We start from the raw sequence: 23,047 nt of genomic DNA, 5'->3' as shown, positions 1-23,047 counted from the left end.
GACACAACCTAACCTCGGGAGGGGTGGAGAATTCAGTGGATCCCCAAGTGGACTTGAGATCCAGTGTCTCCAGGAAAGATCTGAGCTTGAGCCTGGGTGTGGCGGCACACGAAGAGGCAGGAGGAATGCTATGAGTTTGAAGCCAGCCTGGGACTCAGAATGAGTTCAGCCTGTGCTAGGATGAGACCCCATCTCAAAAAACAACAAAAAGCAAACAAAGAAGATCTGTATTTGTCTTGTATTTGCATTTGCTTGTATCTGTCTCGGGCATTTCTCCCCGGAGAGGGCCTACGAATCTCAGCAGTACCGCGAGGCGCTCTGTCACAGGATGCCACTGACTTTCCTGCTGCTGCTCCTGTCTTACTTAGTCATCGGCCCTGACTCCAGAAATGACTGTAAGTTATCAGCAGGGGAAAGCGCGCAAGCTCCTGTCTGGACAAGCCACTGAGGACTGTTCCGCCATTAGCTGCAAAGAAGCCACTGGCCAAAAGGAATTGAAGTGCTATTGAGCCTGAGCTTGAGCCCAGTGCTGTGCCCGGGGCACATGGCACACCCAGAACAGGACAATGTTATGGGGCAAGAAAGTCTAAGGCAAGATGGACTTGGGAGCAACAGTGTATGACAAGAGAAAAAGAGTACAGGCTTTGGAAGCAAACAGAACTCTCCCTACATAATTATGTGGCCTGGGTACTGAACACGGGACAATGAGGAAGGTGAGGGTCTTGATGACCACGGTGGCAGTGTGCTATGATTTACTCGCAGCACAGTGTTTAATACATGGTAAGCAAATGCTTACACACTTACCAAATAGCGCGCCATTTCTTTTGAGGGGCAAGTGAGACAGAGTCTCATGTAGTCCAGGCTAGCCTTGAATTCGCTACGCAGCCAAGGATGACTCTGGTCCTCCTTTCTCCACCTCCCAAGTGCTAGGATTCCAGATGTGTGCCACCCCGTCCCCAGCAAAAACACTGTTTGACTTAATTCTCATAGCAGCACGACATAGACCTTTTCTGTATTATTTATATCTTCTAGATCTTTTCAGATCTAGAAAAGAAACTTGAAGAGACTGAGTGGTGGTCCCAAGGGTCACAGCTGGTAGGAATTCTGAGTCCATTTAGCTGTAAGTCCACCCTCCTAAGGAGGGCAGGAGTTGACTGTGAGGTGTTTGACACCACGCCTGGCACCCAGAAAGCTCTCAAGTGTAGCTGTGCATGTCACTCCAATGCCACTGAAAACCCTGGAAGGAGGGTGGCATGTCACATCACAGGGCTCTACAGGGTGGCATGACTGGGAACTTTGGACCAAGGTTTAAGAGATGGAGATAAAGCCAGGCTTGGTGGTGTAGGCCTGTAATCCCAGCTACTTGAGAGGCTGAGGCAGGAAGATCACAGATTCAAGGCCTTCCTGGAGTATACCACTAGTTCGAGGCCAGCCTGGGCAACTTAAGACTGTCACAGTTTTTTTTTTGAATTTTTATTTTTTGGTTTTTCAAGGTAGGGTCTCATTCTAGCCCATGCTGACCTGGAATTCACTATGTAGTCTCAGGGTGGCCTCGAACTCATGGTGATTCTCCTACCTTACCCTTTGCCTCGTGAGTACTGGAATTAAAGGCATGTGCCACCATGCCCAGCTTGTCACAAAAACTTTTAAGAGAGAGGGAGAGAACTGAGGATACAGTTCAGTTGTAGAGCTCTTGCCTAGCATGTGCACAGTCCTAGGCTCAATGTCCAGTACTGAGATTTTTTGTAAAGAGACTGTGATGAGAGGCCCTCAGTTATTGACACAGAGGGGCAACTCAGCACCTAAGAATGTGTAAGCACTCACAGATGAAAAGATTCTCATCTAAACTTGGGGAGGACTGGATTCTTAGAAGAAGGAACAATTCAAGTCCAAAAAGAAAGTTCCTGGGGGCTAGGGAAATGGCTCAGCAGTTAAAAGTGTTCGCGGGATGTAGAGATGCCTCAGCAGTCAAAGGCACTTGCTTGTAGAGCCTGGTGGCCTTGGTTCAGTTCTCTAGCACTCAGGTAAAGCAGGATACACAAGGTGGTCCATGCATCTGGAGTTCATCTGCAGTGGCAGGAGGCATGCTCATTCTCATTCTCTCTCTCAAATAAACAAAATAAATTTTAACGACATTTTAGGTGCTCTATGCAAAGCCTGCCAGCCCAAATTCCATTCCCCAGCTACCCACATAAAGCCTACGGGCATTTGTCTGCAGCATCAAGAGATCCTGATGTGTCTACATGCACACACACACGCGCACACACACACATACACACACACACACACACACACACACACACACATACACACACACACACACACACACACACACAGAGTTTCTAAAAATGGAAGTGTCACGAAACAGCACCAGACATGACAGGAATGTGTGCCCACTCAAAGGCTCAGTTCCTGGTACCCCAGGAGGGGAGGGATTCTGCACATGTGGGTGGGAGAAAGAGTCCCAGACCCTGCTTCTCAGAAAACACGAGACCATGTTAGAAAAAAAAAAGTAGGGCAGTCAGCACAAGTCTGACTTGCTGAGTCAAATACGGAGAAATGTGGGGCCACTGGGAGAGGGAACTAACTCATGACAGTGTGGCTTGCAGGGTAAAGATCAATGGAGCCATCGCTGCAAAAAGACTCATGCTCCCTGTCGCCACCATCATGACCTCTCTCCAGGGAAAGACTGTGTACAAGCTGTAGAGCAGTACCCAGAGTGCACCCCACAGTCTTCCAAGTGCTCCACTGAGTACCCCCCACAGTGCTCTGCAGAGTGCTCCAGAGTGTTGCACTGAGTACTCCCCACAGTGCTCTGCAGTGTCACTGAGTGATCCCCAAACCAGCCGCAGCACGGCATTCAACACCCACCCCAGAGTTGACCTTGCATGGTGAGAAAACCATCAGGGAAGGTCGGCTGCTTCTGCCCACGTTAACTTAACCTCTCCTGCTGCTCTGAGCAACGAATACTTCCACCACGCTATCCAGTGCAAATCACAGACCCCTGGAGGTCTCTGGGTCCTGACACACCACACCATCCCCCCCCAGCATCCCCTCAGCACAGATGCAGCATCCATTTCCTGGACCATTTTAACAGCTTCTGGAGGAATTCTGCCACTTTCTCCCACAGCCAGCCCCCACACTGCCACCAGCTAGCTTTCCAAAATAAAAGCGCTGACCACGTCACTCACCTCCTGAAAGATGTCTACTGGAGCTGCACTGCTAATGGAATAGACGCCAAGGCCTCAGCTTGAGTGCAGGCCTGGCCTGACTCAGCCACCCATTCATTCGCCCCTCTGAGAGCTCACGACTGCCACCTGTGTGCCACCCCAGCTCGGGGGGCTGGGAGGGTGACAAGAACAGAAAAGTATGCTCCTCACAGATTCCTGTCCTGGTGAAGGAGCACACGGCACCCCAGGGACACACGTAATGGTGACGACTGCTAAGGGAGGAACTAGCAAGGTGAGAGGAGAGAGGGGTGGTGGGGCGGCCTAGGAAAGTGGATGGGCTTCATTTAAACAGATGAGAGAGGGCGTGAGTGGAAGCCACAATGGAGTGAGCGGGAGCTGGGCAAAAATGCGGAGACGACAAGCCAGGCTGAGGTTCCCGAGTGCAAGTGCCCCAAGCAAGAAAGACGCTGTCTGGGAGGTCGTTAAGCAAAGATGAGGGGCAAAGGAAGGGAGAGAAGGGCGAGAAGTTTACAGTCTGTTGAAGCAAGAGTTCTGGGCAGGAAATGGACAGGGACTGATCAAATGTTTTAAAATATACATTTTATTTAGTTATTTTTATTTGAGAGAGAGAGAAGTCATGCTATAGCTTTTAGCCACTGCAAGTATGCACCACCTGGTGCATCTGGCTTACATGGATACTGGGGAATAGAACTTGGGTCCTTAGGCTTTGCAGGCAAGCACTTTAACCACTATGCCATCTCTCCAGCCCATGATCTACATTTTAAAATTTTATTTTTATTAATTTATTTTTTATTGGAGAGAGAGAGAATTGGCACACTAGGATCTCAGCCACTGAAGTTGCACTCCAGATGCTTATGACCTTGTGCTTGCCTAACCTTTGTGTGTCTAGCTTACGTAGGATCTGGAGAGTCAAATATGGGTCCTTAGGCTTCACAGGCAAGCATCTTAACTGCTAAGCCATCTCCACCCCTAAAAAAAAAAATTATTGATTGGGAAGGAGAGAGAGGGTTAGGAGAACCAGGGCCTCTTGCTACTGCAAACCAACTTCAGACACATGTGCCACTTTGTGCATGTGGCTTTACGCAGGTATTAGGGGATCAAACCCAGGCCATCAGGCTTTGCAAGCAAATGCATTTAACTGCTGAGCCTTTTTTTTTGCTGAGCCAGTTTTTCAGTCCCATGATCTACTTTTTTAAGGATTGTCTTGCTTGACTGATAGTGGGAAATTGACAGCAATGGGGCCAGAGTGGCCAGAGAGAGAGATCCACTGTGATGGATGGGACCCAGAATCACTGGTGAGGGACTATGTAGATTGGGTTCGCCTCTGAGCAGTCTGTGAGGGATTATCTTGATCAGGTTAGTTGCGATGGGAAGAGTGAGACTGTACTTAAAGGAGAGAGCTGGCTGAGCAGCAGACTTCCCCAATCACCCTCGACTTCCTCACTGTGCGCTGAACGGGGCCAGCTCCCTCAGGCTCCCGCCGCCACGCCTTTCCTGCCATGCTGGACCTGGGACCGTAAACGGAAATAAACCCTCTGTCCGATAAACTGATTCGTGTCATGTATTTTGTGTCAGCAATGGAACGTTGACTAATACACCCAGTGACGGGATGAGGAAGTCTGCACAAACCTGGAAAGGGGTGGTGGCCTGAAGAACAGCTCTCCAGCATTGCCAGCTGGCAATGTGAAAGGGTAAGAAATGGGTAGAATCAATGCCAGTGCCTCCATTGGGGACATGTACAATGGGGAGGACCAAGAAAGCACAAGGCTATCTGGGCCTCTGTTTGCTTTTAAAAAACAAATTGAGGGGTCTGGGGAAATTGATTAGCAGTTATGGCATTTACCTGTGGAGCCTAAGGACCCAGGTTTGATTCCCCAGGACCCACATAAGCCAGGTGTACAAGGGGGCACATCTGTCTGGAGTTCGTATGCAGTGGCTAGAGGCCCTGGCATGCCCATTCTCACTCACACTCTCTCTCTTTCTCTCTCATAAATAAATAAATAAAATATTTGTAAGAATTGAGGGGCTGGAGAGATGGGTTAGCAGTTAAAGCACCTGCCTGCAAAGCCTAAGAATTCATTTGCAAATCTCCAGGTCCCACATAAGCCAGATGCAGTGACACAAGCATGCAATGTTGCACATGCAAACAAGGGGATACACACGTCTGGAGTTCATTTGCAATAGCTGAAGGCCCTGGTGTGCCCCTTCTCTCTCTCTCTCTCTTTCTCTCAAAATAAATAAACAAACAAACAAATCAAGACTTCAGCTTAGCTATGCCAGTGCAAGAAGGACACTGCACTTCACGGTATAGGGGCGAGTGGGCCTGTGTGCCAAGAGCCCAGGAACAAAGCCAAGGCCAGCGCCAGGCCGAGGACGCCTGCATACGAGCAATCATCGTGACAGAGTTACTTGGTGCAGCGTACTCCGCTCAGCAGAAGCATGCGCCCAGTGTGCCCTGAGCTAGGGCCTTTGTCCCAGCTCCAGGGTCCCTTTCTGCTTAGTATGCAGCTGGTACAAGGCCATTTGTATTTTGAGACTTGCTCAAAAGTCATTTCTCTGGGGCCCTTGCTGACCACCCCTTCCCCAGAAGGAGCCAACATTCTCCCTCTTCCCATGACAACCATTCACCTGCTTCCTGTCGTCAGGAGGACAGTGAAGGCAGGTCTCTTCCTCCCCAAGAAGCCTGAGCAGGGCAGGCACTGAGGTCAATGGTGTCTTCTGTGCAGCGGCGCACGGAGCGCAGGCGCGGACTCTCGGAGCAGACGCTGACCGGCGGACCCAGGCACTCGCGCCGAAGCACTGGCAGAGCTCGGTGGGGCCGAGGCCTTCTTCCCGAGGACCCCCGAGCAACCGAGGGCTGTGCGCTGAGCACCGCGGGCAGCAAGCTGCGAGGAACTCTGCGCCCAGTGAAGGCATTTGGGTTCGAGCTGCAGAAACGCCCATGGAGTCCAACGCCAGCCGGCTAGCCGTGCACAGTGGCCCCCTGCGCCGTGCGAGCGAGGCTGGGAGCCCTCAGCCCTCCGCACCAACGTCAGTGACTTCTTGAAAGTACAGGCCTCACACCCCGCCTGCCTGGTGCCCACACCTTTACTTCTTCCAGCCCCCACCACAGCCTGTCCTACCTATACCCCTGGCCCGACAGCAGGCGGGGTCCACAGGCCCCCCGAAGCCCAGACACGCTAGCAGGCATGGCCCAGAGAATGGCAGTGGCTGCGGGGCCTCCTGGAGAGCCGCCAGCAGAAGGGAGGCCAGGATGGAGTCTCCCTCCCGGCCAGGCTCCTGACTACTGGCTGCACTCTCTCCACATTTCCTGGTGACGCAAAACCCAGGGTGCTATCAGTCCACCCTCCCTGCCCACAGGTCCCTTAGCTGGAAAGAGAATTATACTGTCCATCTGATGGAATGGCTGAATATGGCAAACACGGACCTTCTGTGAAAGGAAGGCAAGCTAGCAGTCTTCCAGGCACTAAACAGGTTAGAAAACCAGCAGCGTGAGGCAGACCTCTGCTGCACAGCAGGTATGCTCAGGACCCTGAGCAAGGTTACCAGAGGGGGGAGAACAAAGGACCCGAGGGTCAGACTGGGGCCCACTCAACACTGGTGCACCACTCAGTACCCTAATCTTCCTAAGCCTGTCTCATCATCCACATGAAGCAACTCACAGCCTATGTCCCAGAGCTGTTGTGATGTCCTGGGCACTGAGTGCACAGACACATGTGTCCAGTACATAGAAAATGTCATATTATTGGTGGCTTGTTCATTGCAGAGCAAGCAAATGAACTTAAACATACAATAGAAAAGAAATGGAGTGACTGGAGAGATGGGTTATTAGTTAAGGCATTTGCCTGCAAAGCCTAATGACCCAGGTTTGACTTCCAGCACCCTCATAAGGCTAGATTACATAAAATGGCACATGCATCTGCAGTTCATTTGCACCACTTGTAGGCCCTGGTATGCCCATATTCATATTCATTATCTCTCTCTCCTTCTCTCCAACTAAGTTTAAAAAAACACTTGAAAAAAAAAAGAAAAAAGAAATGGAAAAAGACAGCTATGGATAGCTGAGTGAGGCTAAGATAGGAGAATCACTATGAGTTCAAGGGCAGCCTACCTCTTCATCTCCTGATTCTATTTCCCAAGTACTGGATCACAGGCACGTGTCACCATGCCTAGTCTTTAGCAGGATGTCATGGTGCATGCCTTTAATTCCAGTACTTGGGAGGCTGATGTGGGAAGATAGATAGCAATGAGTCTGAAGCCAGCCTGGAGCTACAGACTAAGTTCCAGATCAGCATGGAGTAGGGTGAAACCTTGCCTCAAAATGACCTCCCTCAAAAATAAAATTTAAAAAAAGATAGCAAAAGCTCTTGGAAAGCCTTAGGGTACAATAGCATCCCCTGAGAGCTTACTAAAACATGAAGAAATCCTTAAGCAAGCCTGTAACCCTAGGATGTGGAAAGTAGAGGCAGGAGGGAGCAGTGACCAAGGCCAGCCTTGGCTACACAGTAAGAGCCAGGCCAGCCAGGGCTTCAGAGCAGGACCGTAAGACAGAAGGAAGGGAGCAGGGAGGGAGGAGCGCTGTCTCTGACCTACATGTGATCATAATGGCAACTGTGCCACATTCTGCAGTCATTTACATTTATTTAGCTATAATAGGCACAAGACTCGTTTTCTCACTGTTCCTCCTATCTTCATACTAGCCCCTAACTTGAAGTCAACTCATATGTCCAGAAACAGGTGAAACTATAGTCAAGAGGCACAAAACTGAGAGCAGAATCATTAGGTTCAGAGCCCATCATTTACTGTCAACGACTCCATAAGAACTTACTTTTAGGTATTAAATGTCTATCATTTAAAAAAAAGTTCAATAGCAGCAGCAGCCACTGAAATGCTTCTCTGTGCCAGGTACTATCCAGGCACTTGGCACCCAGGCTCACCGATGTGGGTCATACTGCCACTGGGTATGAGGCCAAAAAGGCCTGTCTGATAAAACTGCCTCAAACATAAAATATGAAAGAAAGAAAAAAAAAAAAAAAAAAACCTTTAGACTCAACATCATAAAACTGAGCTCAGTCCTTTTTCCCAAAGCCAAACCAACAACAGACACATGTGTGCTGATGACGACATCAGAGCGTAGCCTGCAGCTCACGAGACGTTCTGCCCTCCGCCGGGTGTCCGAGGCGGCCGCTCGGAGACACGATGCTAGCCTAGACTGCATGGGGCACCAGGGCTGTCCCTAGTACTGCAAGATAATAATGCAAATAGTAACGAAAGTAGTAAACCTGTACCTGTGCATCTGAGACTTTACTTGGCCAAAGTCTCCTCACAGTCATTATGAACAAGCATACTTTATTTTTATTAATGTTATTGGGTTATTTGCACGTGTGTGTACGCACGCTCATGGGCACACAACAGTCTCCTGCTGCTGCGAAGACACGGGCTTCTGCGTGTCCCACTTTGCTGGGGAACCTAACACTGGCAGCACACTTTGTAAGCAAGTGCCTTTAACCTGGGCAATCTCCCCAGCCCCAAGAATGCTTTTAGAAACAATAATTGTGATTGGAAAAAAAGTACTGATTGAAAATACCAGATATTTGGTGTTTTCTACTTATAAGGGCCTTATAAAGGGTATTTATCTGGTCACAGTCCCATTTTCTGAGGAGGGTGAACCTGGAAGGTTTGTCTTAAGTCACAGCACAGTTGGCACAGTTAACACTGTGAAGCAGGTCTGTCTCCAGAGCCTGTGGCCAGAGTGCCAAGGGCCCTTTGAAAGAGGTGTCTGTGAGGCCATCTGCACTTTCAGCCCAATTTGGTATGTGGCTGGCAAATGTACCCAGGAGTTGGCACTGGTCTCCCTTCCCTGCCCCCCTCGACCACTTTCCCCACTTGGCCAGAAGCCATTTCTCAGTTCTTATTTTTCTCACTAATGATAGTGTGAGTCACTTGGATTTGTGCCAGGATGGCCTTGGAGGGCCCTGGTGGCTGCCGAGGTGCCCTGAGGGACCCGGCTTCCCCTGCTGGCCAGCCCCTGCCTAGCTGCTTGACGTGCACACAGGGGTGTCACATCTGAATGAGGCCTGGGAAGGTCTTGGCAGTCACAAGAAGCCAGTGAAATGGTCACAAAGGCACCAAAGCAGAGGGCCCTCAGACTGGGTCAGATGGAAAGATTTATTGAGCCAAGTGCTATAGTGTATCTACTATTCAAAGTGGCACATCAGTCCCCTGAGAGAAATACATAGCTGGGTGACAAATAATGTGAGTAAAGATGCTGTGCAGCTTGGCCCAGTGGAGCCAGCTTATAATCCAGCTTCCCAGGAGACTGACACAAGAGGATCACCAAGCTAAAAGCCTGCCTGGAGAATTCAAGGCCACCCTGGCAACTTCATGAGGCCTGGCCTCAAAATAAAAAATAAAAAGAGGGCTGGCCTAACATGGGTTCAATTCCCAGTACCACAAAAAATATGCCAAGAAAACTCACATACACATGTGTATATGTATGAACTGTATCACAAAGTGGCTGCCTTAAGGTAATGACTCTGAGTACCCCATTGTCCCTTCTGCAGAGCCCTGAGGCCTGGCGTCCCAGAGACCACAGGCCAGCACGACTCCCACCCGATGGTCTGTGGGAGAACAAGGATGCCAGATACAAAAGTCATTCTGACCTGCGTGGTCAGCCACCCTCGGAGTGTATGCAGGCCTGGACAGCACAGGAAGAGCAGCAGGCTGTGTCCTAGGAGGCCCAGGGGTCCCTCACCTGTTAGAGGGATGACAAGGGGAATGCCAGGCAGGAGAAGGGGCAAAGGAGCGCTCGCCAGGGATGGGCTCCTCCACGGTACAGATGCTTCCTTAACACGCTGGTTCCAATACAGACGTGGGGAGCGGAGACTGGTGCGGGACCCACGGTGCACTGCCAGGAAGGCCCAGGACGTGGAAAGCCTGTGAGGCTCACGCAGGCACAGCCCAGACTCCTGTGACGCAAGGGCAGGGAGACACGGCAGGGAATGAATGATCCACCGGGCTCTCCGTCAGGCCGCGGTACCGCTGGTGTCCTGGGGCTCATGGAAGCTGTTTAGCACGGGCCACGGCCTGGGAACAAATAGCCCTTAGCCCAGTCACCACACAGATCACCCAAGATGGCCTCTGCAGCAGGTGCTGGGGGAGCAGGGGGATGGGCTGTTGGAAGGTGTGGCACAGGGCCCGTGAGGGGAGGAGTATGGGCCAGACATATCCCACAGGCCAGCACTGGGGCCAGGCTCTCCCCGGCCACAGGCTCACACAGAGTCAGGCACAACCTCAGGTTCTCACACAGCACCTTTGGGGTGTTACCAATAATGCTTACTTCAGCCAAGATCTACTGAGCCCTCACCAAGCAGCAGTTACCCTTAAGTGTTTGGACAGTGCTTCACACAGGCTGACAGTCAGTCAGCAATAAGAAATCACATGGGAAAGGAGACAGTAAGACCCAGCCATCTGAACGGGAGTGCACATCAGTGGCAGAGAGCCTACCATGTGCAAGGTCCTGGGTTCAATCCCCAGCGTGTGTGGGTGCACGTGCACACCAAGAAAAGATCTAGCCACCTTCTGGAGGTCTCAGGGAAGGTCTGCCATCATGTCGGCTGAGACCTCAGGCGCTATCAGGCCTGGACCAGGCGAACCAGGAGGAAGAGGCTTTCCCTGTGGAGGGGAGGCTGGGGGCTTCCCTGAAAGGGACGGCAGTATCACCAGCAAGAAGAGCAGTCCCATGAGCCTGCTGGGGTGTGCTGGTCAGCAGGACCCCTCTGGGCCCAGAATAGCTCTCTTCAGGGAAGCCTTCCCGGCTGGCTGCGAGCTGCCAGATAAAAGCTGCATTCTTGGCATAATGGCCCCGTTCTATGGCAGAGGTAGGAAGGGGTGAAGATAGGTGTGGAGCTGAAGGCACCCCACGAGGACATACGACTTCATGTGCTGTAGACAGCACACTCTGCCAGCGCCTGTGGGGAGTATGGATGCTGGCCGGAATCCCTGGTCAGGGCAATGCCCCTGGTGTACATGAAGATGCCCTTGGCATCCATCTCCACAATTCTCACCCTCCAGTCTGAAATGTACAGCTAGAAGGGGGTGGTTAGACAGTGGTTGGCAAGAGGCAACATTTTGTCTAATTTATGATATTTGGGATTCATCCAGGACCACCCTGGGTGGACCTCTTCCCTAAGAATATCTTGATCCCACTGAGATTTTTCTTTTCTTTTTCTTTTTTTTTTTTTCGAGGTAGGGTCTCACTCTAGCCTGGGCTGACCTGGAATTCACTCTGTAGTCTCAGGGTGGCCTCCAACTCTCAGCAAGCCTCCTACCTCTGCCTTCCGAGTGCTGGGATTAAAGGTGTGCGCCACCACGCCTGGCTGTTTTTCATTTTTAATTGCCATTTTCACTCTATCAACAACAGGAGCAAAAATCAATTGCAAGTGACAGGCAAAGAATATAGAGAAGCAACACTCCTGATGTCCCAGGCCTTGGGGAGACCCAAGATGCAGCCCAGCCACAAACACAAGCCTGAACTGGCTTTCCCTGAGCTCAAAGCTAAGAAGAGAACTGGACCCAAACTCAGCCGCCATGAACCTCCTGCTGCAGGTACACTTGATCACATCACAGATCTGTTGTTTGGCTGTGCAAGCAGACTTTGCTATCCTTACTCTTTCAACAAACACTTCCTGAGCCAGGTGCACTGTGCTGGCATCAGGAACACAGAGATTTTGTGTGTGTGTGTGTGTGTGTGTGTGTGTGTTTTCTCCAACTCTAAAAGGAGCTCAGTTTACTGAGCATAATAGGTAAATCAGCCAACAGTTCTATTGATAAGGGTTTTGCACCAGAGAGCCATGCAAGGTATTCTGGGAGGCAGAAGGAAGGTCAGCTACAGGGCCAGGGAGGAAAGGAGGGGTGTTGAGAGAACGAGGGAAAACTGGATCTGAGTCCCTAGGGGGGAGGCAGTGACTAGGTCTTTTCCAGGAGAAGACCCAGCACTGGCAAAGTCACCAGAAGGAGAGGCCTCTGGTGGCTGGGCAAGGCTGGAAATGTGGGAGTGAGGAAGAGGACTGACGTTATGGGAAGATGGCGGGTTCTGGAAGGGGCTTGGCTTTTACTGGGCAGGCATCGAGGAGCGAGCCCCTGGAGAATTTTAAGCAAAAGAAATCCAAGATGAGATGTATGAATTATAAACATCTTGTGTGGGATGGAATGGGGGAGGACAAGATGGACCAAACGACCAATTAATCCAAATGCTGCAAGCTAAACACAGGAGCAGGGAAAAGAGGGATGACAAACTAGAAGTCGGGTGATTGAGGAGGTGGCTGCCAGTGGATATGACAGCTGAGCGCAAGGACGAGCCGGGACGCGTCTGGAAGCAGAGACAAGCAAGGGGGCCCGGGCCAGAGCCAGGCCGTGGGGGACAGGGGCTGACAGCTGGCTGGGGAGGGTCCGGCTGTGGGTGGCCTGCGAGGCTTCGAGCGCATGGGGAATGCAGGAGCTCACCTGGGAGAGCACTACCGAGGGAGGGTGCAGCGAGGGCCACACAGAACTGAAGCTGGCTAGGGCTTGGGGAAAGAGACCAGGCAGGCAGACTGCAGAGGCTGCAAGAGAACCCGGAGACGGCAGGCCAGGTGGCGTGACCTGGGGCTCCCGAGCACCGACACGGAGAGGTCTCAGGTAAGAGCCCTTGCTGGGAAACGGAACGTGGCAAACCAAACAATCCAAAGGAAATGTCCAGAGCTCAGCTGGCTAACTTGCAGGTCCCTCCAAGAGCCTCCGTGTGGTTCCCCCATAGGCTTCTGGCCACTCCTCTAATGGGGAAGCCCTTCCCTGACCACCCTACCTGATCTGTCAGCCTTGCCGCTCTCCACCTTAGCTCACGTTAAATCCTACCATGACAGTGCTAGATGTCCTAGACAGGATGTCTGCCTGTGACAACAGAGTCCCTCTCCTGTGTCACCTCTGTCTCTGTGGTGCTTAGAGCTGGGCCTGACACAGAGACTGCTCACTGTGACCCAAGTCACCTGGCTCACTGAAACTGCAACTAGTCAGTCAGTGAGCACATGCCCGACTGCGAGATGCCGGGGATCCGGTGAACGCGTAAACCGAAGCCTGCCTTTGCAGATGATGTTAGAGGTAGGCAGAGAGAAATGCCAAGACCTCAGAGAAAAACTGCACAGAACTGCTGGAAAGCTGGAACTGGAATTGTGCTCTTAGGCATTCTCGGGACAGTCCCTCGCCAAGCCCAAAGCTGTCACCTTCTCCAGCTGAGGGCAATTGTCTAGGAAATAATTGCTTGAGGTTTGATCTTCATCTCCTCCAAGCTTTTCAAAGTTCCTTCACCTTCTTAACACACTCTTAGAAGAGGAAATACCCACCCTATGCTCTCAAGCATTAACCTGAAGGGTTCAATCTCTCTCTCTGCGTGAGGGTGGAGAAATTTCAAACCTAGAGGACAGAAAATGAATAGCATAAACCAGGGGTTATGCAGACCTGGGCTTGAATCCCTTGTTACCTTGTGCCAGTGATTCAACCTCTTAGTGACTTGATTTTTCCTTATTGCTGAAATGGAGCACTGGCTCTTAGCACAGGACATTTGTGGGACTTGGTAGAGCCGGTCTAGTCGGCAGTGGCTCAGCAGTTAACTCTGTTGCAAAGTTAGATGTCTAGCTGCTACCTTCAAACAAACCAAGTCAACAGCTATTTAGAATTCCAACCACAGAACAAAACTCAAGGGGACAAGCAGTTGAATAGCTTGAGCACTTGTCTAAAATCCTCCACACCTGTTCAGGCTCTATGATACAGAATATTTTGGCTAATTCCATTTTCTCCTCCATTTTATGCAAATGAAACTATTTCTCCAACAGACTGCATTTAGTCTCAGGGCAAGAGTCCAAACCCAAGCTGGATTCCATGGTGCAAGTTGTGGCAGAGTTATGAATGCCACACGTCCAAGCGAGCCCAAGAACACAATCACAAGCCCAGTGCACACACAAATTCCATACAGCCTGTCTCCGAGGAAGGCAAGGAGAACTGGTCACAACATGCTCTGCCTACCTCAAAGCTAAGGGAACGGCTCTCTGGCATGCAAACACCTCTCTCCTTGGCCTCTGGGTCTTTTCTACCTTCCTCCTCCCACCTCAAAGTTATACATGCTCCCCAAAGCTCAGCCCTCTGCCCGCTCAAAACCACAGTGCCCATCCTACATCTCCAGACTTAACCATCTCAGTGAAGGTTTCAGCCCTGCGCTTCCAACTGTCCACTGGGATTATCCTACAGATGAACCACTGTCAGCCGGAAGCCAGAATATCTAAAGCAGGAGTCGAAGGTATAGTCCAATGTTACAGCACCTGTCTAGCATGCATGAGGCCCTGGGTTTGGTCTTCAACACCATAACTTAAATAAACATATGAATAAGAAATAAAACCCAACATCAACTCCCCTTTCCAACCCCAATATCCACATTTCTGTCAGTAACACCACTGTGAACAACTAAGTTTGACTCCTGACTTGACAAGGTTGAAAACCTGATTGGTTCACCCTTGGCAATCTCTCATCCCTTCTGCAGAACACAAGATCCAGGCCTGGACTGCTGTGCCTGACTTCTCACGGGACCCTGTGCCCCTTGTCCAGCAGTCACATAAATGCTCCTAAATGTCCCTTTTGTCTTTTTATTTCTTTGCTCAGAATAACCTCAATGGAGTCTCACTGCCCTGAGAACACAGGCTAATTGCCTGGGCGTGGCACCAGGAGAGGAGCTGGCCAACTGCAGACCATGGGCTGAACCCCGCCAGCCACCTACTCCTGTGTGCAGGCCATGGCCACTTTTGCATGTTACCTAGGGTTGCTTCTATGCTACCAAAGCAGTTACTTAGCCATGACAGTGACTGTGTGGCTCTGAGAACCCAGATACATTCACTGTCTGGTCCTCTACAGAACGTGTCTACAGCCGCAGGCTGAGCTAGCCAGAAACCAGCAGTTTCCCAGCCCTTACCCGTGAGTCCTCGGGACAGAACGTGTGCTCCTGTGGGTCTGCGGCTGGGCTCACTCCTTCACAGCATGGACTCACGTCCGCACACACTGAAAACCTTACTTCATCCCTCTCTGGACTTTTCCCATTTGCCTTCCCCTTCAAGACAGAGACAACGCATGGCCTGTCTGTGAAGATGGTTGCACCCATCCTGAGCGCAAGGGCTCTCCTATTCTGGCATCTACCTTCATCATCCACAGAGACCCAGAGTGAGATCTACTTCTGGTATCCTTTCACCCTAACCTATAAGCTTCTGTTTGGCAGCCTTGGTGCCTAAACCAAGCACCTGCCAATGATAAGTACCAGCTCTGCATCCCAAACTTGATCCTCAATAGCAGAATTTGGTAAGAAGGCATCAAACAAACTTACCAATGAAGGCGTGGTGTTCCACATTTGAAAGGCTAAGGACAGGTCCAAAAGCACACACTGTAGCCAACACCACCTGAAAACAACAAGGCACGATTTTAGCTTTAAAAAAGAACACCATGCATTTTCTTTCAAGTCACAACCATGGTCCTAGGATGCCAACTCTGTCACTTTGTCTAGCAAAGCCCTGGTTACCCTTCAAACTCATCAGCTGGTCCTTCCCTGGAAGCCCCCACTCCCCCATACTGCTTGTTCTGGGCTCTCAGGGGCTCTGGTAGCACAATTTTGGTGACACATAACACACTGCATCATCTCTTGAGGGTTGGGATTCCTAAACTATAGGCTTTCTAAGAGAAGAATTAAATTCACCCCAACCTTTGTTCCCACTGTCTAGAACACCACAGGAATTTAGATGGTCCTCAACACACTTGATGAGATGGGAAAACAACTTAACTGGTTCACTGGCACATACTGGGCATCTAAACTTCTGCCAGGACACAATTTTCCCCATAGAAATGCGTGCCTCATCCCCACTGCTTTGAACGGGTAATGGTTCACCAAGAAGGTTAATGAAGTTAATCTGAAGGCTCACCTTGGCAATGACACTCCCCTGGGCAGAAACCATCAGAGACTCCCAGAATTCAAGGCAAAGCTGCCTCTGTACCTAGAACACAGGCCAGCAGCAACTAGCCTGGCCTCACTTGGCAGCCTTGGCTTGCCTGGGTTCCCCGAGTGGACCCTACCATCCAGACAGACAGGACGTGAGGCTGCACCCGAACACCCAGCCCCTCTCAGCATCCCCTCCAATTGGACGCCCACTCTCCTCCACACTGTGCTCCTCTACTGGTGCCATGATTTCAAATACTACGTCCCAAACCAAGTTCACAGTATGGGGGAGTAGGCACAAAAGCCTGTTTCTTCCTTAAACTGTTGGAAAATACACATCAAGTTTACAATCTCAACTACTTGGAGGCTACAGCCTAGCAATATTCATTACATTCATATTGTTTTCAACTCGGCCACCATCCACCTCCAGAACTTTCTTCACCAGGAACAGACACTCCCCCAGTCCCTCTCCCCCAGGTTCCCAGAACCAGTAAGTTTCACACAAATACGAACAAATGACACACTACTAAACTTCCACAGTGCTGTCGTCACATCTTTATGGATTTGCTTCCATTGATCTTAAATGCTCCCCACACACACCCACAATTATACTTCCCTCGGGGGCAGGATATAACTTCCCCGCAGTGTAAGGCTTAGCCAAGCGCATGCCTGTGGCCTGCACTCCAGGCTGGTAGGCCCACTCGTCATGTCTTGGTCGGCCCCTTGCAGCTTCTGGCCCAGTCAGCCACCTCCTGGGACAGGCTACTCTCTTCAGGTGGCTGGCAGGGGAGCACCCACCTCACCAGCTGCGCAGTCCCTGCACAGCCCTCTGGTGATGGAGGGCCCAGGGCCTAGCTCTCTCATCTCTTTACTGGCATCCCCGGTGAGCTGATCATTTCGTCTCAGATCCAAATATGACCTCCACGCCTATGATGGTGATGGCTCTCCTAGGAACGTCTGAGGATTCGGTAGCCTGCCAACTTCTGGGTTCAAGACAGAAATCAAGTGCGCAGGGCCTCTACACAGCCTCAGACCGCCCGAGCCCTGCTCCTTTCCATACCGGTCTTACAGGTGGGAGACACTCTAATTTCTTATCTTTCTCACCCAAACTGGTTCTCGCCTTCCAAATACATCCCGAATATGCCTATTTCTCACATCTTCACGGTTAGCGCTGTGGATAATCACAACAGCCTCCACATATGCCTGATAATGAGATCCTCAGAGCTGTCCCTACCTCCTCCCAGAGCACGGTCCCTGCATGGATCCTCAGAGCCACTCCTATCTCCACCCCTATGGGGTCCCTGTGTCTACCCCCTGCGCTGGCCCCACCTCCCCAGAGCTGATCCCCACTAGAGGAAGACCTCTGCTACAGCATGAGTTGCATCAGGTCCAGTTCTTTGCTGAAGTTCCCAACAAGAACGATGCCAGACAGACATTCTCTACCCACAGGCCCCAATGTTCTGGGTGCACGGTGGGGCAGTGGGTCTCCAGTTCAGAAGTAGCCCTCATGAGATCCTCCAGGTCTCAGCTGGCAGTTCTGACACTCTATTCTCTGACTAAGGGAGCAAGAGACAGTCAGCTTCCCTGTTAACACACCTCGGGAAGCAATCAGGGTATGTGGAATCGGCTACCACTTACAGAACTCAATTTTCAGGTTCAGGCTTGCCTTCCAGAGCATGGCCGCTTTTCCCTGGAGTGGTGGTGGAACCCTCCTTAAGTGGCTCATCTTCTAGGTTCTCAGTGGTCACCAAGTCTTGTCCTGTTTGTCTCCACACTCCAATGTTGTAGGGCAAATTTCCTCCGCATTGAAAGGTATAAACAACTATTGCCAGCTTTATCAAAGGCAGTTGAGTCGACTCATAAGAGACGATGTGAGGAAAGTCATCAGACCGCACCTGAGATCCAGGTGCCCCTGTATACAACCATGCATGAGGTCCTGTGACCTCCGCGGGGAGACAGAGCATATAGAGAGAGGGAAAGATCGAGGAACACAGAGCTCCGCGGAGCCAGGGTCTCTGCAGTCTCCATGCTCTGTAACTCACCCTCACCCCAGGCTGAGGAGGAGCACCTGCGGGGGTAATCTGGGCATAGGCAGCCCCGCTGAAGGGCTGCTCTGGGGTCTCACACTCCTGGACAGGGACAAGGAGCATCTAGAAGTGGCCACAGGGAAACTGTCATTCAGGGTGGGATGAGACTTCTCGTGGTGCGGCTGCTCTGGGGTCCCGATGCTCTGTGAGTAAGCCCTCATCCTGAGGCTGAGGGGAGCGTTCAAGGAGTAATTCTGACACAGGAGTCCCCTTTGGGGCTCCATGTTCCTGGAAGTAACCTTTCTTTATGCTCTGTAAGTGACTCCCCATAAAACTCACTGGTTCACCTAACCGGTATTGGTGTAAATGTACTTTGGTCTGCCATCTTTGCCCACTTTGGGGTGAAGATGTGTGTTTGCGTCTCCCCAGGGGAAAAGTTCCCTGTGACATCAACCCTATCCTCCACCTCACCGACACTGTAGCGGGAGGTGACATCCAAGTGCAGCCACTAAGAAGTCCTTAGCTGGGGTCTTAGCAGTTCTTCCTGAAGCTCAGGCAGCAGCCTCTTAACCACCTCCTCCCTAGGCAGTATCTAGACTACTTTAAAAATATTTTTTTTAATTTATTTAGTTGAGAGAGAGAACATGGGCACACCAGAGCTTCCTGCCACTACAAACAAATCCTAGACGCATTTGCCTCCTTGTGCATCTGGCTTACGTGGATCCTGGGTAATCAAACTAAGGTCCTTTGGCTTTGCAGGCAAGTGCCTTAACCACTAAGCCATCTCTCTAGCCCAGGACTACTTTAAGAAAACCTAAGTTTAACCAAGTTCCCTCCTTAAAACTACATACTTCTTGTACAGTTATACTATAAATTCTTCAAAACCTGTTACAGTGAGCCATGATTAGCAGTCCCTCCCATCTGTGTTTCTTCTTAAAAAGACTTCTTCTGGGCTGGAGACATGGCTTAGCAGTTAAGGCTCTTGTCTGCAAAGTCAAAGGGCCCAGGTTCAATTCCCCAGGACCCATGTAAGCCATGCACAAGGTGGCACATGCATCTGGAGTTTGTTTACAATGGCTAAGGACCCTGGCATGTCCATTCTCTCTCTCCCTCTCTCTTTTTCAAACAGATAAGTAAATATTTAATTTTTTAACAAAGGCTGCTGTTTCAACAAGGATAAGCATATACTCCAACCCGGCTTAGAACTCACCCAGCCCTGGCCAAAGTGGTTAGCCCAAGAGCAGGCACACCTGCTATCTACGTCAAGCCAATCAGAGCCTTCTTCTAGAGCAGACAGCCAGATGCAGGGAAGCAGCTCCCCCTTTGCTAGGGTTGTAAACTGAGGCTGCCTGCAGCTGTCCCACCTCCCAGGGCGGCCAGCGCATCTGGAAAACAGATGGCAACATACAAAGAATGGAGGATGAGGGGCCGATGGCCCGCCAGGAGCAGCCACTCTTTCAGAAGTCTCCCTTCCATTTTGGCCTCGGGCTATAAGGCGGGAATTTTAGCCTTCCTCCCTCCCCTTTGTTGCAGGCCCTTGGCCCACAGCTATTCCCAGCAGGCTTTAGGTCTGCCGACTGACTGATGAAGCCACAGGTGAGGAAGACCTGGCTGGGCCACTGGCCAGCTGAGAGGAGGTTCTCTGACCCTTCATGACTCAACTTCTCTGGAATACAGGAGAGGCGAGGCACTGTGAATAATTAAGGTCACAAAGAGAAACCCCTCCCTCAGTGCCTGGACACCCTACATGCTAAATGCCAGAGGCCCAGCCTGAGCTTGAGGCGCTCACCGGGTTGGTGACAGGGTGACATCAGACAGGAAGGAGCTGACTGGGTATCAACATGAGCGAACCCTACCGGAAGCAGTCGGCCAACACCGAGGTGACCAGAGTTAAGAGCTACCAACGCGTTCCCAGTAACCTGCCGCGATCGGAGCCCCAAGGTGAGCTGCGGCGGCGGGGTGACGGGAAGCATGTGTGGCGCGTGCAGGAAAGCTCCGCGCAGCCAGCACCCCAGGTGATGACAGACGCTTGGGGCCTTTTAAGAGCCAATTTTCCCAGCAAAGCTAGAGAAGAGAGCGGCTTCTTATATCACGGGGACAAGGTAATGACACCATAGAGACGGAACCACACAGAGCCACGTGGGCCCAATTTTCCAGGGAAACAGCAGCTGCCGCGGCACTCGGCCGGGGAGGGGGGCCACACTTGGGTCCAGCCCCGAGGCCAGCTTTCAGAAGTTGTAAGGCTGCAGAGAAGCCACCAGGTCTGCCAAGGGAGCAGTGCCAACTCCCATGTACTCGTTCCCTTTGTCCTACTCGCCTCTTTCCACAGACCGGAGGCTGGGACGGCGAGGCCCAGCGGCTGGACTCTGCGAGCTCCCGTCAGACGGCCCCCCGGGCTCCCCTCCTGTGACTGTGCAGCCCAGCCCTGGCCCCGCAGATCAGGCTCCGGCCACACTCCCCTCCCCATCGCCCCCACCACTCCAATCCCTCCACCTCCAATACTCCAAAGCTTATCAGCCTGGCACTGCCCGCTCTCCTGGCTCTTGTGCCCACTGTGTCCCGGAGGCGGAGCAGCCGGTACAGGGCCGGGAGCCTTCTCTCTCTGCTCTAGTGGTGTGATCTCGGGTACAACTAATTACTACAAGCATCAGCCTCCTCCTCTGCGAAATGGAGACAACGACAATGGCTCGTTTAGGTCCCTTGTGGATTAAATGAGCAAATCTATATAGAGCTTTGGAGCCATTCCTGGCACCATGAAGTGTGACCATTAGTACATGCCGCCAGTGTTGCCACAGAAATCCAAGCCTGGCTCACGTCCCCTCACTTCTGAGCTTTTTACCTCCACAGCTTGTCCCTCAAGATGCTGACAAAAACCAATCCCCCTCCACATAGCCTCCGTTCTCTCTGCGCCCAACCCCACTACCCCCTTTCCTAACAAGGTGGAGCTGCCTTCCACCAAGACCCTCTAGTCCCCTTGAATTACCATCTGCTTTAAAGCAGCTCTGCCCTTCCCACTCCTAGGGCACACGCTCCTCAGAAACAAGGGACACCGGCCTCCCCGCTGCATCAGCCCTGTGTCTGTCCTCGGCAACTTCGTTCAGCATGAAGACTGAGAAAACATGTGTAAGAGTAACCTCAAATGCAAAGCCTAGATCTGGGTCCACATAAACGGCCAGAAGCAAACAATAAAAACAATATGGATTGTGATGTGGAGGTAATATGATGGAGAATGGAATTTCAAAGGGGAAAGTGTGGGGGGGGGAGGGAATTACCATGGGATTTTTTTTATAATCATGGAAAATGCTAATAAAAATTAAAAAAAAAAAAAAACAATATGGAGGGCTGTAGAGACAGCTTAGCAGTTAAGGCACTTGCTTGTAAAACCAAAGGACCCTGGTTTGATTCCCAGGACCCATGTAAGCCAGATGCACAAGGTGGCGCACGCCTGTGGAGTTTGTAGCAGCTGGAGGCCCTGGCAGTCCATTCTCTCTATGTACATCTGTCTCCTGTCTTCATCTCTGTCTCTCTCTCTCTCAAAATAAATAAATAAAACATCAAGGAACTGAGGGTGTGGCTCAGTGGTACAGCACTAGCCTAGCATGTGCAAGGCCTTAGAGGTTCAGCCCTAGAAAGGCAGGAAAAATTAAATAAGTAACTGCAAAGCAGCTGATCCGAGGCAGGCTCTCCCAGCAGCCCAAAGCCGGAACAGTAAGTGTTGGGGACCGATCAGGAAAGTCTGCTCATCCGAATGCACCCAGTCATTTCCCAAGAGCCCAAAACCGCCGAAGCCTTTCAGTAACTATGAGATACACCTGGAATGCCAGCACTGGGAGGCTGAAGGAGGAGGACCGTGAGACCACCCTGGGATAACCAGAGAGACCCCGTCCCAACAACAATGGACGAGAAATCCTATTGTTCCCTCATCTTAGGGGGCGCCGTCATCGCTGTAGCTGTTGTCGCCGTTGTTTTGAGGCAGGGTCTTACTCTAGCCTAGGCTGGCCTGGAACTCACTCTGTAGTCCCAGACTGGCCTTCCACAGTGATCCTCCTACCTCTGCCTCCCAAGTGCTGGGATTAAAGGCGTGTGCCGCCACGCCTGGCTAGGGCATTTCTTAAAACAGCCTTATGAAGCAATCAATGTTTTATTGTGTTACTATTTTAATCAAATCATCAGATGTAGGGATAGAAAATTCCTCAATTTTCACAGGCAGATTGCTCCTTAAGCAGAGGTATTGACTCACCTCCCCAAGTGGGAACAAATAAACTATGATCTGCCTGCTCATATACAACCTTTCACTTATACCTCATTTCACATTACTGCTACTCTGCTTCTTCATTCATGAAAAATACAACAAAGACAGCTCCTAGCGCTTGAAGTATATTTTTAATATATCTTCACAGCATTGTACTTGAACAAAGGAAGTTTGACTCTCCACCGAATCTTGGGCCATTGTCATTAGCTAGATAAACACCGACTTAATGAAATGATTCTGTAATACACAAAGATTGCTTAATGTAGCATTAGCTGAAAGAGCAAAAATTAGAAGCAACCTAAATAGTCCATGGCAAGCTCACGGCTGATTGAAGGCAGAGTACTATGTAGCCATCCATCAAGCCGGGGGGACCCCGAGCATAGGGCTGACAATGGAAAGGATAGAAATGGTTCATGCCAGCTGGCCTGTCTCAGATGGGCAAGGTAAGTGCAGCATTTGAGGTCAGGGAAGTTACAGGAAAGCTGGGAGGAAATCTCAGAGTACAGGTCAGACAGAATGGTGGCCAGAGGCAAGGAGAACCTGCGCCCAGCACTGGGGCTCCTCTTAGGAGTAC

General features: G+C 51.1%; 1 protein-coding gene across 2 annotated transcripts in view; it reads right to left on the bottom strand.

Annotated features, from left to right (window-relative positions):
• Arntl (aryl hydrocarbon receptor nuclear translocator like) overlaps positions 1–23,047 on the bottom strand; it is a 110,835-nt gene that overhangs the window by 65,998 nt on the left and 21,790 nt on the right. For both annotated transcript variants that reach the window (XM_045145022.1, XM_045145023.1), the window contains exon 2: positions 15,592–15,664. The gene's annotated coding sequence lies outside the window, so the exon portion shown is untranslated. The remainder of the gene's footprint in view (positions 1–15,591; positions 15,665–23,047) is intronic.

The sequence above is a fragment of the Jaculus jaculus genome, chromosome 3 (assembly GCF_020740685.1).
Source record: "Jaculus jaculus isolate mJacJac1 chromosome 3, mJacJac1.mat.Y.cur, whole genome shotgun sequence".
NCBI lineage: Eukaryota > Metazoa > Chordata > Mammalia > Rodentia > Dipodidae > Jaculus > Jaculus jaculus.
This window is presented reverse-complemented; position numbering and strand designations above follow the sequence as displayed.